Raw genomic sequence first — 2,500 nt, 5'->3', positions numbered from 1 at the left:
ACAAAGAATCCAAAATATCACAAAAAGCTAAAGCCTTCATCTCAGGCCCCCCGACCCGACCCGACCCGACCCGACCCGACCCGACCCGACCTGAAGTCACCATTCGGCGGGCTTTTATATTTCACACTTTCTTGCTAGAGCAATTTGTCACACTCCTGATTACGGCCGCGGGAGATGATTCGGATTAGAAGGAATTTTCTAGGAGTGGCCTGGGGGGGGGGGGGGACGCTTCCTCGGGGGCGCGACGGCTTCCTTCTCTCTTTCTCTCTTGATTTCTCTATTTCTTTCTCTCTCTTTATTTCTTTCTCTCTCTTTCTCTCTTGATTTATCTCTCTCTTTCTTTCACTTTTTTTTTTCTCTCTCTTTCTCTTTTGATTGATCTCTTTCTTTCACTCTCTCTCTCTCTCTCTCTCTCTCTCTCTCTCTCTCTCTCTCTCTCTCTCTCTCTCTCTCTCTCTCTCTCTCTCTCTCTGTCTCTCTCCCTCTCTCTCGCTCTGTCTCTCTCTCTTTCCCTGTTTCTCTCTCTCACTTTCTTTTCTATTGCTTATGTTTTGTTTTCTCTGTTTTCTCTCTCTTCTTTCTCTTTCCCTGTCTCTCTTTCTTTTTTTATGTCTTTCTCTTTCGTTTTCTCTCTCCTTTTCTCTTTCCTTTTCTGTGCCTCCTTTTCTTTTTCTTTTCTCTCTCTCTCTTCCTCCCTCTCTCTCTCTCTCTCTACTTATCTTTCTCTCTCCTTCCATCTCTCTCTCTCTCTCTCTCCCTCTCCTTCTCTCTCAACCTATCTCTATGCGTATGTATGTGTGTGTGTGTTTCTCAATCTCTCTATCTCTCCTCTATATATTTAAAGCTCCATCCATCTATCCATCTTCCACTCTCCCTCCCTCCTTCTTTCTCTCAAGGATCCAACTGACGTCATGCATGAGACGTTGAAATGCCTGGCAACTTGATACAGATTTGCTATAAATAGTCTTGGTTGGTCTAATCAGCTGATTCCGATCTGCGTGTGTAGTCTTTGGGTTTTGATACGTAACGCGTCTTGGTATCGTAGCTGGTGAACGGTTGGTAAGAGAGGGTGATAAAGTGAGTGAGAGAGAGAGAGAGAGAGAGAGAGAGAGAGGGAGGGAGAGAGAGAGAGAGAGATGGGGGGCGGAGAGAGAGGGGGGGGAGAGAGAGAGGGGGGGGGAGAAAGAGAGAGAGAGAGAGAGAGAGAGAGAGAGAGAGAGAGAGAGAGAGAGAGAGAGAGAGAGAGAGAGAGAGAGAGAGAGAGAGACAGACAGACGACAGAGGGAGAGGGAGACAGAAAGAGAGACAGAGAGAGAGAGAGAGAGAGAAAGAGTCGGAGAGAAAGAAACAGACAGACAGACAGAGAAAGAAAGAATCAAAACAGACACAAAGACAGACAAACAGAGATTTGAAAAAAAAATCCCCAAAAAGAACATGCAATCATAAAACATCCTCGGCGAAAGCAAAACAGAAAAATAGATCAGACAAGAGGAAGGTGGCTGAGAGACCAGCTAATGTGTTTTGGGTCAGGGCGTAGCATCTGGACCTCGCTCGGCAGTAAGGTGCATTTTCCCTTTGATTTGTTGTTATGGCTCTTTTATGGTGGTATGTATGTATGCTGGGACTTCGGTTTTGGTGTTGTTATTCGATCGGTTTTGGGTGAAGTTCGATTTTTTGCGGTTGTGTTGATATGTATTCGTGGGTTTTTGGCTTCGGGTTTTGGTTGGTTGTTTGTTTGTTTGATTGTGTGTGTGTGTGAGAGAGAGAGGGATTTATTATTATTACTATTATTATTATTATTATTATTATTATTATTATTATTATCATTATTATTTGTGTGTGTTGTTGTTTTTGTGAGGGATTTTTTTTTATTATTATTTTGTGTGTGTGTGTGTGTGTGTGTGAGAGAGAGAGAGAGAGAGTGTGTGTGTGTTTTGTGTGTGTGTGTGTGTGTGTGTTTATGCTTTGTACAAGAATGTGTATATGAATATGTACGCACACATTATATCTATGCAATGATGTAGGTATTTTATCATAATCCAATATATATCAGACAATAATGTATACCACAATATATATCAAAGAGAGAGAGAGAGAGAGAGAGAGAGAGAGAGAGAGAGAGAGAGAGAGAGAGAGAGAGAGAGAGAGAGAGAGAGAACGAAAAAGAGAGAACGAGAGAGGGGGGGGAGGGAGAGAAATTATGTATGTCTGTGTATGTGTGTGTGTGCGTTTTTATTCATCTATGTCCACCCACCCATAAACGCACACAACACATACCCACCACGAACCAATTATCCAAATGACAATACCCATCCCCATCCCCCTTCCCCCTCTCCCCACCCATCCCCAACCCCATCCACCCCACCCCCTCTCCCCACCCCACCCCCCTCCCATCCACCCCACCCCCTCCGGTCATGACCCCCCCACGTGATCTCACAAGCCAGACAAGACCCAGAATACGATGATGAATAAACCCATTGCCATGACGCAATACATATCC

This window comes from Penaeus japonicus, unplaced genomic scaffold (assembly GCF_977035675.1).
Source record: "Penaeus japonicus unplaced genomic scaffold, GWHDUDI00000001_assembly GWHDUDI00000020, whole genome shotgun sequence".
Classification (NCBI taxonomy): Eukaryota; Metazoa; Arthropoda; class Malacostraca; order Decapoda; family Penaeidae; genus Penaeus; species Penaeus japonicus.
The sequence above is the reverse complement of the archived record's forward strand: the minus strand, read 5'-3'. Positions refer to the sequence as shown.